A 14,049-nucleotide genomic window follows, 5' to 3' on the forward strand; every position below is an offset into this window, starting at 1 on the left:
CGGATGGAAATATAGCCGTTGGAATAAATAATACGATGCAGATGGATCATTTGAAAGATGTGCGGTGCTGCATATCAAAATATACCTATGCGAATATTTTTTTAAAAAGGATCATGTACACTACAATTTTTATTTTTAAGAGTTTATTGTATTGCATTTTCTGCGAAAATGTAACACAATAAACTGGGGGACTTGATCATATACATACATATGTATATGTATAATTTTAAGTGCGAAATGTTGCTTAAAGGCAAAGACGCGAAACTGATGAACCTCGGTGAATGTTAATGTATGCAGTGAGATTACGCGGAATATTAGAGTGCGTAGGATTCTCGCACTACTTGTGCGGAATGCCTAAGTGCGCGCACATCTTACTTCCGCGCAGATCTCAAACCTATAAATAGGGAGCTTGGCCTCTCATTTTAGGTTGTTGATTCTGGAAGAATTGTTTTAGCCATATTGATCTCTCTCGTGAGTTTGCCCGAGACTTGATCTTTGTTGATTAAAGTAATTTACGAAGATCGATTGTTGATCGTTTAGCACTTAACGAAATATGACAATAAGGTCCCAAAATCCTAATCGACATCCATTATATCCCTCATTGCACTCGAACCTTGATTAGCCTTTATAGGATAATGTAGGATTGATCACACACTACCTCTCTAGTATTCTCTTTGTAAACCAAGAGTCCGCACTTCTACATTTATTTACATCAAGCTTAATAGATTGAGCTGTTAATGCAACTTGTTCCTCTACAACCTTTAAATGAGTAAAAAATGGCTTCACTAAACCCGATGCAAGCTTCTCGCTATTTCCATTAATGGAAACAAACAATTCACATCTATAGAAAAAATTATTATATTAAATCAAAATCATTATGTGCAACATATGCAATATTAAGTACATTGGCTCGATAGTAACATTAGAAAAGTCCTCAAACAGAATCTTTCCAAATGAAAGTCTTCAAACAGAATCTTTCCAAATGAAGAGAACATTTTAATCTAAGCAGCCCTGTTAATAATAAAAGTCGCAAGATGAGCTGGTTTAGGTGTGTTAGTTAACAGGTCAAAATGGGTGGGTTGAAATGGGCCATTTTATGAATGAGTCTGCATGGTTCCCATAGAATTATTATTGTATCATAATGTGTTGAATTGTTGATTAGGATCACAAAAACAATATGATCATAAGAACAATAATCTAAATTTGTGAATACAGATCATGAGGTTACACATTTGTATGATTTGAAAATTAAAATAGACTTTGGGTGACTTTTAGACTGGTTACCCCATTCATCCTGTTCCGTTATAGCCAGGGTTTTGATTTGACAAGCTTAAGATAAAACATAGCACAAATCAGTGAATTCATATCTACATGTGCAGAAATTGGCATCTGTGGAGTTTCGATAAAGGTTGCTACGGAAGGGTATGTCTTTGCTTACTCCGTTATTCTCTATTCAAGGTTACCAACATAGAGTCGACTTTCACTATTTTCATCCAAATTGGCATTGTTATCTTTGTCCTGCATTAGTTAAATACATTAGTTCAATAGTAACATTAGGAAAAAAGAAAAGATGTTACCTTGAATGTCTAGGTGAGAGCTGAAATCCTGCATAATCAATAGGTGTATCTAATTCCATATTTCACCAGTCCACCTTAAAGATCCCTAAAAACGCCCAAAATCACAATGTCAATAATTGATATATGTATGACAAAAACAATACAAAGTATAGCACAATACATTATTAGTTCACCATTATGTGATTATAAAGATCCCAGTGAGCTAATCAACCTAAAATCAAATAATCTGTCCTAATTTAAGCTAACTAAAAGACGATAGTTCTAGCACGAAGAAATCTGCCCTAATTTAAGCTAACTAAAAGACGATAGTTCTAGCACGAAGACAACGATGATCCATATTTTGAGATAAGTTTTTCAGTTGAAGAATATAAAAATTGGTTACAAAAGCATAACCTACAAAAAATGAAACAAAAACTATCTGATGCTTAAAAAACAAAACAAACGTAAACCCTAAAATTTCAAGTCACAAAATAATCAAAATCAATTTGGGTAGCTTCTATTTATACCTGCGTTTTTGTTCCCATAAATGTTGCCGGAATTCCAACTCCCTAAACGGCTGAAGCTCATGGCCTTTTCATCGAAAATCAACACTAAACAACAACAAAAAGTCAGTAAATTAGTGACTTTGAACACAGACACGGTAAATTCAATCATGTATTTACCTGTATTTTTTAATGGAAAAAAAAAACCTACTAATCGATCGTCTTCTTCGGAAAAGCTTACCCCCAGAAGTTTCCCTTGCCATTGTTACTATTGACCTCATATCAGCTTCAAGTATAGAAAACTGTGAATATCATCTCTTATTATTGTTTTAAAAAAATATTCGTGATTCAAATCTAATTACCATAAATACTTTTGTAACCATGTAAGACTATATTATTGTTTCAATTTGTTGTTCGTTACATTTTCCCAAAAACACTGCTTGACCAAAAATCTAAGGTTCTATTATAATAAAAGATGAGTACTAAGGTTATTAAACGAAAAGGATCAAAATAATACAAAAGATTGCCATACCATGAATTACAAAGCGTTGACGAAATTCTACAAGTTATTTTATTTTATTTTTTTCTGAAAGTTGGGAAAAAATACAGAGCTGATTTGTGGAGACATTAAAAATTAAAAATGCAGAATCAAAAATAGCAATCCTTATTAAACCTAAAGACATTTACAAACCCAAAACTTAGGGTTTATACAAAGAACTCTAAGCATCAAATTAAGATCTTTAAGTATGCAGATCGCTTATACAAAAGAAAATAAAGTATATTATTATTGCTACTCATTAAATACAAACATTATCATTAGACATTTTAACCTGCAGATCCAAGATTACTAATTTCACATGGATCGAAGAACAATAGTTAATTCAATAAAAACAAACAAATAGGAACATTTCCCATGTGGGTTTTCTAAGAGATCAGCTAAAAAATAATCTAAACATAACAAATATAATAAAGATTAAAACTTTCGAATCTGGGAATAAAATCAAATGCATACCCTTGAACATTTCTGAGTGTTTGATTAAATCTTGAATCAAGGGTGGTTGTTGAGTTGTTTATTGGAGATGCTTCAGATCTTCTTCTTGTTATTTGCTATAATTATGAGTGTTGTTCTCTTCATATTTTGATGCCAACAACAATGACCATGGTGGTGATTCCTTTCTTACTTAGGCCTTTTTAGATCGAAAGATACCAAAAAACAATTCAAGTTCATCATGTTCTATTATATTTAAACCTTGAAACAAACTAATAATTGAAATGCAAAACAAAACATAAATGAGATGTATTAAAAGAGTTGTGATAAAATAAAGTGAGAAGGAAACATTACTTACAGATTTTGATGTAAGAAATCAATTGATGAAGAATCTGATCAGATCGGAGATGGATAACACAAGCAATAATCTGGAAAAAATTATTACAAAAATTGATTAACATCAAGCATAAAGTCTCGATTATTCACCCTGTATATATGGAGTACCATCATTAAAGTTTTAAATCGTCGATTCAAACGAATTGAAGAACATATTTGGTAAAAGTAAATAAATGAAAGAAATCGTATATATCCTTCTTGAAAGCTAATAGTCTATTACACAAAATAAATATATTAACAAAGCAATTTTGACTTTACCATCTTGAAAGCTTTTCATGGAGATATAACGAAACTCAAATACAAACATAAGGAAACTCAAACTGAAAGATAAAGAAACTGAAATTGAAATCTAAACCCACCCAAATATGGAGCCATGAAGGCGAATGGTGTTGATGATGTTTTTCAACAGAATATTATTTGGATGGAATATGATTTAAGCAATCAACATGAATTAAAACCTAAAATTACCTGGTAAAAAAAAAAAAAAAATATGGTGGTGGCACAAACTGAAACATAAAGGAAAAGACAATCAGCCAGTTAAACAGACAAATTAAAAGAAAAATATAAACCCTAACCTCTTTAATCACAACAAATTGGCTACTTAGAAATCGACGATTGTATGAAGATGTGAACGATTTTGATTTTGGGGAAGAACAAAAAGTATTAATGTTTTTTTTTTGAAAAGCAGCAAGTTTTATTCATCACAAAATCACAAATACAGATCGTTCTCGAGCAACATATTACACGAAAAATATAATACAATCAAGCTTGGCTATGATGACAAGGTGGCATCTTAACCATACAACACACTAAATCTATAAGAAAGTATGTGGATGATGTATCCCATTGTGCCACTGGATAGTTTTGTCTTTGCTCCTCTTCGCGATCCACTCAAAGCTTTTAACTTGAATCTCGTTTAAGGCAACCGGTGCATTCCAAGTTTTATTAGCAAAAACCTTTTGATTGCGGTTTTTTCATATTAAGTAGCAACTTGACCATAACACCGCTTGCCATATAAGCTTCCCAAGATCCGAGCTTGCATTTCCCACATCTTTTAGAAGCTCATTTATGTTATGCAAATTGAAGTTCCCACGTCCCCACCAATCAAACACCTTTCTCCACACAACAATGGCATGATTGCAAAAAAGAAGAGAATGCTCAACCGATTCAATGTCGTCATCACATAGAGGGCATCGCACCGAGTTGAAATCAATCCCTCCTTTATCCAATTCTACCATTGTAGGAAGTCTTTTCCTTCTCGCACGCCACACAAATACCTCTATCTTTTTTGGAACCAAAATGTTACGAAGAGTCTCGCCGTTGTTATTACCTCTAGGAATTATCCTCTCCACAAGAAGATCCGTTAATGACTTTGATGAAAAACACCCATTGTTGCCGCCTCTCCATCTCCAAGAGTCTTGATTAAGAGGGTCCATAACCGCGCCTACAAGTAGCTCATTAAGGTCATGAAGTTCGCTACTTGTACGCCCGGAAGGACTTCTTACCCAAGACCAATTACCCGTGCAATTAATACCATCCCAAACAAGCCGATCTTTAACCGTAGCATTAGAGTCGATTTCGAGCCTCGCCAATCTCTTGAATCTTTTGCTAAGTGTCTCTTCTCCAAGCCAAATGTCGTTCCAAAAGGATGTAGAGACACCATCACCTATAATCTTGACAAAAAGTTTCCTAAAAGGAATATTAGAACCTTCAATTTCAAAACCGCATTTAATGATGTCATTCCAAATTGATTTAAAAGAATCAAGATGTGATGAATCATCAACTGAAAGCCCCCCCGAAGACCCGTATATGTTCGATATAACTTTGACCCACAAAGAGTTAGTTTCGGTTTTGAACCTCCACCACCATTTGCCAATCAAAGCCATATTCTTACATTTAAGAGAACCCACATTTAACCCGCCCTCACAATATGGTAAGACAGTATCTTCCCATTTCACCCACGAAATTTTTGATTTATTACCCAATCCCCCCCAAAAAAAAGAACGCCTTACACTCTCAAGTTGTTTGATCACACATGGCGGAGCACGAAAGAGCGAGAAGAAGTACAACGGGAGACTATTAAGCACCGATTTCACAAGTGTCAAACGCCCACCAAACGACACCGAACGCGCCCTCCACTCCGAGAGCCTTTTTTCAAATTTCTCCACCACCGGCTTCCAAGATTCGGATCTCTTCATATTCCCCCCACCCGGTAACCCAAGATACATGAACAGAATCGTACCAACTTTACACCCGAAAAGTCTAGCCATGTTCTCGACTTCAACTTTATCAATCCCCACCCCGATTAGACTACTTTTATGGTAATTAACCTTAAGACCCGAAGTAAGCTCAAAGCACTTAAGAAGTTTCATTAGGCATCGTATGTTCTCCATATTCCAAGTACCCAAAAAAATGGTGTCGTCCGCGTATTGAATGTGAGAGACGGTAACCTTGTCCTCTCCTACCTCAACCCCGGAAAGAACCTTCGTCTCAATTGCATTTTTTGCTAATACATTCAAACCTTCCGTAGCCAAGATAAAAAGAAAGGGTGAGAGCGGATCTCCTTGTCTAACCCCTCTTTCAAGCCTAAACTCTTTAGTTGGTGACCCGTTAAAAAGTATTAATGTTGATATTTGGATTCTTTTACAATCGCATCTTTTGATATATATGAAGGTGTGGTATGGAAAGGGTTGAAAAATATGATCTGACAGAGGCATGGAGGGTATGGGTGGAGGTGACGAGGTGTCTCATGTTTGTACATCTCTTTTACAGGAGTTATACGCTACCTTTTGGAAGAAAAAACAAAAAAAGAGCCGACCAAAAACGTGAATAGTTTGATTTTGAATCAATGGGAAGCAAGCAAATAGAGCGGTAAATACAAGATAGATAATCAGTATAATTAATATATGGTTTATATAATAAATACATATTTTAAGATATTTAATACTCTCTCAGTTCCAAATATATTGTCCATTATTCTATTTTGATATGTCCCAAATTAATTGTCCGGATTCTTTTTTAACCAATCAAAAGAGAAGATATATTATTGGTGTAAAATGAAGTTAGTGGGACGGAGAGAGTAATTTTTAATTTTTATCTTATGTACGGGATACACACAACATAAATTAATTTGGTAATATGTCGACTAAAAAATAGGTTGGCCACCAAAGAGTTAATGACTTGGCGATATCAAGGTCACTCTTACAACCTTAAGGTTAGAGTGTTCGAGTCTTGCTTAGGATATTTCGTGGTGTATATATTCGTGTTAGAGTAGGTGTTGTAGGAGTCTCCCATTTACTAATGGCTTCGATTTTCGATGGATCGACTTTAATACCTTGGTCACTTACAACATGACCAAGAAATTGAACTTCCTTCAACCAAAATTCACACTTGGAGAATTTGGCATAGAGTCGTTCTTGTCTTAAAAGTTCGAGCACAAGTCGGAGATGTTGTTCGTGCTCTTCTTCGCTCTTAGAATAGACCAAGATGTCATCGATGAACACAATAACGAATTTATCGAGATACGGTTTGCACACGCGGTTCATAAGATCCATGAACACCGCCGGTGCGTTAGTGAGACCAAATGGCATGACAAGGAATTCATAACTACCATAACGAGTTCGGAAAGCGGTTTTAGAGACATCTTCTCCCTTAACCCTTAATTGATGATAACCCGAGCGGAGATCGATTTTCGAATATACACAAGACCCTTGTAACTGATCAAAGAGGTCATCGATGCGAGGAAGAGGATATCGGTTCTTAACTGTCAATTTGTTTAGTTCACGATAATCAATGCACATTCGTAGGGATCCATCTTTCTTCTTAACGAACAAAATCGGAGCGCCCCATGGTGAATGGCTAGGTTGGATAAAACCACGATCAAGTAGTTCTTAGATTTGACTTTGCAATTCTTACATTTCGGATGGAGCGAGTCTATATGGTGCACGTGCTACGGGTGCGGCTCCCGGAATAAGATCGATTTGGAATTCAACTGGTCGATGAGGTGGAAGACCCGGCAATTCGTCGGAAAATACATCGGAATAGTCACTAACAATTGGCACATCATCGATGTGCTTCTCATCGGACTCGACTTTCTTAACGTGAGCAAGGATCGCAAAACAACCCTTACGGAGTAGTTTTCTAACTTTAAGGCACGAAACGAGGTTGAGTCCGGTGCAACTCTTATCGCCATAAACAATCAAAGGTTCACCATTCTCGATAGGAATTCGGATTGCCTTAAGATCACAAAGGATGTGAGATTTCGTTTTGGCTAACCAATTCATACCGATTATTACATCAAAGCTTCCTAGTTCCATGGAAATCAAGTCAATTTCAAACTCATTACCCAAAATGTTTAATGTGCACCCCCGGTAATATGTGTCGGCACTCAATAGTTTCCCGTTGGCCACTTCAATGGTATAAGTGGTATCTAGTGGGAGTGGTGGAGTGCTAAAAGAATGAATCAAAGTCTTGGATACAAAGCATTTATCGGCACCCGAATCGAATAAACAAGTAACATAAGTTTTGTTGAGAAGAAACGTACCCGTGACTAATTCATTGTCATCTCGGGTTTCCTTGGTGTTGATGTTGAAAGCTCGGCCGCGCGTATTGGGGTTATCTTTCCTCTTCGGGCATGCATTTCTATAATGGCCAGTTTGGCCACATTCATAACAAGTGCCCGTTTTTGGTGCATTGGGCCCCTTTCGAGCGATGGGGGCAACACTTTTACACTCATTGGCCTTATGACCAACTCCTTGGCACCGGTGGCAAATTAACTTGCCACATTCACCAAAGTGATGTTTGTTGCATTTGTTGCAAAGAGGTAGGTTCCCGGCATAACCCTTCTTGCCGTCGGAGGTGTAAGGCTTCTTAGCAAAGTTGTTGTTGCTTGTTTGGGGGGCTTCCCACTTTCTTTTGTTGTTACCCGACTTATCCTCGGCTTTAGGTGCCAGCACTATAATTTCGTCCACCGTTTCTATCAATTTGCGGGCCATGTTCAAAGCTTCTTGATGATTAGTGGGTGTGGATGACATTACTCCGTGTTTGATGCTCTTTGGAAGACCATCCATGTAAAGTTCAACCCTTAAAGCTTCGGGGTTCACAAGATTTGGTCACATCAAGGCTAGTTCGGAAAATCGTTGATTATAAGCCTTGAGATCATTTCCGACCGCCTTTAAAGTTCTTAGCTCTTGTTCGAGCCTTCGGGTTTCTTCACGAGGGAAATATTCGACAATCATCTTTTCCCTCAAGTCGGCCCAAGAGAGGGCGTGAGCTTCATCGGTACCCACCGATTGTACATAGGTGTTCCACCATGTGAGGGCGATACCGGCAAAGGTGTGGGTGGAATATTTGACTTTATCTTGGTCTCGACAACCGCTTATGCTAAAAACGGCTTCCGTTTGTTAAAACCATCGAGTGAGTACAACCGGTCCCCCGGTTCCATCAAAAGTGTGAGGTTTGCACCCCATGAAGGCTTTGTAGGAGCACCATTCGCTTGAGTTACCGGCCCCTTGATTGTTGTTGTTGTGGTTGTTATTATTGTTGGAGGAGTGATCCGCCATGGCCGCTTCCACGGCGGTGGCTATCATTCGTTGTAGAGCTTGTCCGGGAGTCTCATGGCGTGGCACACGACGAGGAGGCATTGTTCCTTCAAAACACGAGAATACCGTTGATTAGTATTTTCAATAATACTAATCATGATATCGAAATAGGATAGAGAGAAAAAATTTCCTTGACTCGCCTTAAATTCTTTGTGTCATAATGTCGGAACGTTCATATGAGTCACCGTAATATAATCCCGGAAATTATATTACCCTAATTCATATGTGCATTCGACATTACTTCACTAAGTCAAGGTGGCGCGTCAATCAAATTAAACAACGTGAGATTAAGATGAAATAAAAGTAGATATGAGTAGAAACGTTCGAGTATAATGCACAAGTAGTCAAGTAATTCCTACTTCAAGTCTATATGCCGGTTGTAGTCTAGACTCACTAATGTACCCTATGACTCGGGGTTGACACCAATGAACTCTAAATCCCTACAACCAACGCTCTGATACCATCTGTAGCGACCCGACAAAATCGTCATTGACGGCGCCGTCTACTTAGGTCCCGTTACGTGGTCATAAGTCTTTAAAACAACGTTTGACCAAAAGTATGTCGCATTCATTTCAAAAGTAAAGATGTTTAAAGGTTTGCAAGGTAGTTTGACAACTAGTTACATAACAAAGTTTAAAGTACAATTTAAACATATGCGACACAAATGAAAGTAGCCAAAAGACGCTCTATGTATGCATGTTTACTCGACATCCAAGTAAGTATCAAAAGTAATGAGCGGAAGCATGTATCACACAAATGTTCAAGGACATGAGAAAAACATAGAAATCTGTCAACGAAAACGTTGGTGAAATCATAGGTTTGAGTAAGTAAGTACAAGTGAACCACAAGATTTGCAACAATGATATAATAGTAATACATTTCAAAAGTTTGTTTCACGAGCACCCAATTATCAATGCTTAACATTCCTTCCATAGAACCCCATCACAATAGTGTTAGAACATACAATGTTTCTCAAAAATATATTTCATTCGTAAACGGTAGCGAACCATTTGAATGAGGGTTTGTCAAACCCATATGGCCATATAACATAAGTTCTCGCTTACACCCGGCAAGTGTAACTAATGATAATCGAATTGAGGATTTTTGTTCAAACTCGTATGTAGAATGTTTGTTTTCTTGTACTTGTGTTCACTTAGTAAAAAGAAACGTTTATGTTTTCTCATCCCAAAAGTAAGTGCAAAAGAGTAAAAGTGGGACTATGATCTCACCTTGAGCGCAAGGGCAAATAAGTACTTCGACAAGTAACGTGTGCAAAGAACAATGCTAGTCTTGACCTAAACAAATAGGTTGTATCAATAACGATAGTCACGATTGGTCAAAGATGTTCAATTAGTCCTATGGCTCAATACGACTCAAATAGTATAGCATGTGAATCACGTTGTCAAGTTTCATACAAGAATCAAGTATAAAGGCATGTTAAAACGATTGCATAAACGTTTGGTTAAGTTTGACTAAAAGTCAAACTTGGTCAAAGTCAAAGTCAACGGGGTCAGGTCAGGTACCCGACAATTTTTCTAAGTTTTATAATCATATATGAGCATGTTGGTCAAGTTTCATGTCAATCGGAGGTGCGTAGCATAGCAAACATTTTTCGTGAGACGACCAAGCAAAACAGAATCTGATAGTGTATCTGGACGGCGTCCAAAATGGCTGGACGGCGTCCAGAATTAAGTTTTGGACGGTGTCCAAGGTTTGGGACGGTGTCCAGAATTAAGTTTTGGACGGTGTCCAAGGTTTGGGACGGTGTCCAGAATTAAGTTTTGGACGGTGTCCCAATTGGTACTCAGACCCTGTTTGCAGAAAACACAAGTGCACGAACCAAACTTCAATCAATCCTAGTTTATGATCCGCAAGCAATCAAGACATGTATCTTATATCATCGGAAAGCTCTTTTGACAAGGAACACAACTAGATACATTTCCTAAATCAAGTTCATCATTTAAGACAACAAAAACCTCGTCGAATGGTCTTTAAACGTTCAAAATCAATGTTTCAAGTTCATCAAATGCATTTTAAGTTTCGGGAAACCAATTCACACATATGATATGCCGTTTTGAAGGTAATCAAACACACATTGCAACCAAACACTTATCAACAACATTTCATAGCATTTGATGCATCAAAAGTTCATATTAAGCCTATCAAACCCTAACCAAAATCTCAAAACCAATAATCATGTTAATGTAAGGTTTTCATGTCAATCAACACACCAAAACGAAGCTAATGAAGTAACTAACACTTTGAACATACAAACATTAACATCTAAACACATTTCATCATCCAAAATCAAAGATTTAACAAACACTTTTTCAAGTTCATGCTAGTTATGTCAAATCACAAGATCGAGCATACAAATTACATATACGACATCACAATGAGCCATAGACACTAATTAACACACTTTTAAGTCAAGAACACTAAGATTATGAAATTTAGAGTTTTTAGAAAGTTACCCAATCGAGATGAAGTTAGTATCAAAACGTAGAGAATGAAGAGAGAATTCCAAATATGTAATTTGTTTTGATGTTAGCCTCCAAAATCGGATTTAGATGATGAATTAAGGATTGAATGTTGAGAGGATTTGGAAGTAGTAAAAGATGAGGATGAAAATGAATGGATGAAAGGGGTTTGACCCTTTGACCTAGTCAAGGGTTGATCCCTTGTCAAGTTTAGTCCCTCAACTTTCGTTCGGGTGCGTGAATTACCTAAACGAGATAATTTAAAACGCGTATTAACGGGAGATGTTATAAGCATATAACGGAGTTTAAAATGTATAACGGAAAAGTAAACGGAAAAAGGCGGGATGTTACATTACCTACTCCTTAAAAGAAATTTCGTCCCGAAATTTAAGTAGGCGTAGTAGTCGTTGTTTCTTCCTCGAAATCTTGCGTTTCCGGAATCGGGAATAAGTGAGGGTATTTCTTTTGCATTTGATCTTGCCTTTCCCATGTAAACTCGGGTCCCCTTTTGGCGTTCCAACGGACTTTAACAATCGGAATTCAGCTTTGTTTCAATGTCTTGACGGAGTGTCCACAATTTCAACCGGTTCCTCCACAAAATGTAGTTTGTCATCAATAGTAAGTTCCTCGAGAGGAATGACAATATCGGGTTCGGAAAGGCACTTTTTCAAGTTAGATACATGGAAATTAGGATGAACGGAGTTCAATTGAGGCGGAAGATCTAAACGATAAGCAACCGTTCCAATACGCTCCAAGATTTCGAAAGGACCAATATACCGCGGATTTAATTTCCCACGTTTTCCAAAACGAATTACACCTTTCCAAGGTGCGACTTTTAACATTACTCGGTCGCCGACTTGAAATTCGAGGTCGTTGCGTTGTTTGTCGGTATAGCTCTTTTGATGACTCCGGGCCGTCTGAAGCCTATCTCGGATTTGTACGATCTTCTCGGTGGTTTCGTGAATGAGTTCGGGTCAGGTGGTTTGCACGTCGCCTACCTCAGCCCAACAAAGAGGTGAACGACATTTTCGGCCATATAGCGCTTCAAAAGGTGCGGCTTTAATACTCGCGTGATAACTATTGTTGTAAGAGAACTCGGCGAGAGGTAAGTGCTTGTCCCAAGCTTTTCCAAAATCAACCACGCAAGCTCGTAACATGTCCTCCAAGGTTTGAATGGTGCGTTCGCTTTGCCCATCGGTTTGGGGATGATATGCGGTGCTCATGTCTAAACGCGTTCCCAACGCTTCTTGCAAGGTACGCCAAAACCTAGAAACAAAACGGCCATCTCGGTCGGAGATGATTGATAAAGGTACACCGTGTCGGGCTACGATTTCCTTGATGTAAAGTTGTGCAAGTTTCTCCATTTTGTCGGTCTCCTTCATGGCGAGAAAGTGTGCGGATTTGGTGAGACGGTCAACAATAACCCAAATGGTATCATAACCGCCCGTCGTTTTTGGTAGTTTGGTGACAAAATCCATCGTTATCCTTTCCCACTTCCATTGCGGGATCTCGGGTTGTTGAAGTAGTTCGGACGGTCTTTGGTGTTCGGCTTTGACTTTGGAACAGGTCAAATACTTGGAAACATAAGTAGCTACGTCCCTTTTGATGTTCGGCCACCAATATTGTTGTTTAAGGTCGTGGTACATCTTATTGGCACCGGGGTGAATTGAGTATCGTGACTTATGGGCTTCATCTAAAATAAGGCTTCGTAGGTCCCCATATCTAGGCACCCAAATCCTTCCGGCGAAATATCGGAGTCCGGTTTCCTTAGTTTCGAATCGAGAGACGAGAATGTTCAAGAGCTCGTGTGAAACGTTTTCATCCTTGAGAGCCTCATCTTGGGCTACCCGAATTTGGCTATTAAGGTTGGTGTGGATGGTGATGTTTAAGGCTCGGACACGAAGAGGCACCGCTCTTTCTTTTCGACTTAAGGCATCGGCTACTACGTTTGCCTTCCCGGGATGGTAACGAAGTTCGCAATCGTAATCGTTTAAGGTTTCAATCCACCTTCGTTGTCTCATGTTTAGTTGCTTTTGATCGAAGATGTGTTGGAGACTTTTGTGATCGGTAAAGATAGTACTCTTGGTTCCATAAAGATAGTGTCTCCACATTTTAAGTGCAAAGACAACGGCTCCGAGTTCGAGATCATGTGTCGTGTAGTTTCGTTCATGAATTTTGAGTTGTCGAGAAGCATAAGAAATGACTTTCGTTCGTTGCATCAACACACACCCAAAACCATGTTTCGAGGCGTCGCAATACACAAAAAATCGTCATTACCTTCGGGAAGTGACAAGATAGGAGCGGTGGTTAGCTTTGTTTTCAAGATTTGAAATGCGGATTCTTGTTCGGTCACCCAAATGAATTTCTTTCCCTTGTGAGTTAATGCGGTTAGAGGACGAGCAACCAAAGAGAAATCCTTGATGAATCCACGGTAGTATCCGGCGTGACCCAAGAATTGACGAATGTGAGTAGGTGTTGTAGGAGTCTCCCATTTACTAATGGCTTCGATTTTCGATGGATCGACTT

General features: G+C 38.2%; 1 long non-coding RNA gene across 2 annotated transcripts; it reads right to left on the minus strand.

The window, feature by feature from the left end:
* Positions 1-1,158: 1,158 nt before the first annotated feature.
* LOC139865896 (uncharacterized) lies at positions 1,159-4,275 on the minus strand. 2 transcript variants are annotated; one of them, XR_011765153.1, is made up of 6 exons: positions 4,019-4,275; positions 3,803-3,911; positions 3,406-3,475; positions 2,084-3,246; positions 1,578-1,662; positions 1,159-1,518 (listed from the first exon to the last, which is right to left on the minus strand). It is a non-coding gene; the product is annotated as an uncharacterized lncRNA (long non-coding RNA). The 2 variants fall into 2 exon arrangements; XR_011765154.1 differs by lacking the exon at positions 3,803-3,911.
* Between the last annotated feature and the right edge of the window lie 9,774 nt (positions 4,276-14,049).

The sequence above is a fragment of the Rutidosis leptorrhynchoides genome, chromosome 9 (genome assembly GCF_046630445.1).
Source record: "Rutidosis leptorrhynchoides isolate AG116_Rl617_1_P2 chromosome 9, CSIRO_AGI_Rlap_v1, whole genome shotgun sequence".
NCBI lineage: Eukaryota > Viridiplantae > Streptophyta > Magnoliopsida > Asterales > Asteraceae > Rutidosis > Rutidosis leptorrhynchoides.